Genomic DNA, 1,102 nt, shown 5'->3' with positions numbered 1-1,102 from the left:
CACTATCACGATCACTTAGTACACCAGACACTTCTATCAAAATGAAGAAAAAAAATCTGTGCACTTTACTGAATTTCCTTACATATCAATTTCAGAAAGGATTCAAAGGAGGCATATGGAGAGAGTATTAAAAGTAGAACTGGGCCAGGCGCGGTGGCTCACACCTGTAAACCCAGCACTTCGGGAAGCCAAGGTGGGTGGACTGCTTGAGCTTGAGAGTTCGAGACCAGCCTGGGCTGACTCTTGTGTAATTTTATGCACCAGGAGTGTTTGGATTCCAGATTTGTATTTGATAGACCACTTCCTGTGTCTCGTCTTGTACCTCTAATTGGAAACAAAACCCAGATGCCAACACTGCGATATGGCCAGAGACCATATGGCGCTGGGCTGCTTATTGCTGGTTATGATGCTATGGGTCCTCACATTTTCCAAATCTGTCTATCTGGTAACTATTTTGACCGCAGAGCTAATGTCCATTGGAGCCTGTTTTCAGTCAGCTCGTACTTACTTGGAGAGACGTATATCTGAATTTATGGAGTGCAATTTAAAGGAACTGGCTAAACATGGTCTGCGTGCCTTAAAAGAGACACTTCCGATGGGGTGCGGTGGCTCACGCCTGTAATTCCAGCACTTTGGGAGGCCAAGGCAGGTGGATCATCTGAGGTCAGGCGTTCGAGACCAGCCTGGCCAACATGGTGAAACCCCATCTCTACTAAAAATACAAAAAGTATTAGCTGGGCGTGGTAGCATGTGCCTGTAATCCCAGCTACTAGGGGGTGCTGAGGCAGGAGAATTGCTTGAACCCAGGGAGCAGAGGTTGCAGTGAGCCGAGATCACACCACTGCACTCCAGCCTGGGCAACAGAGCGAGACTCCGTCTCAAAAAAAAAAAAAAGAGAGAGAGACACTTCCTGCAGAACGGGACCTAACTATAAAGAATGTTTCCATTGGAATTGTTGGTAAAGACTTGGAGTTTACAATCTATGATGATGATGATGTGTCTCCATTCCTGAAGGTCTTGAAGAAAGGCCACAGAGAAAGGCACAGCTGCTCAACCTGCTGACAAACCTGCAGAAAAGGCTGATAAACCAATGGAACATTAG

General features: G+C 46.4%; 1 pseudogene; it reads left to right on the top strand.

The window, feature by feature from the left end:
* Positions 1-246: 246 nt before the first annotated feature.
* On the top strand, positions 247-1,102 carry LOC100582660 (annotated as a pseudogene).

This window comes from Nomascus leucogenys, chromosome 10 (genome assembly GCF_006542625.1).
Source record: "Nomascus leucogenys isolate Asia chromosome 10, Asia_NLE_v1, whole genome shotgun sequence".
Lineage (NCBI taxonomy): Eukaryota > Metazoa > Chordata > Mammalia > Primates > Hylobatidae > Nomascus > Nomascus leucogenys.
This window is presented reverse-complemented; position numbering and strand designations above follow the sequence as displayed.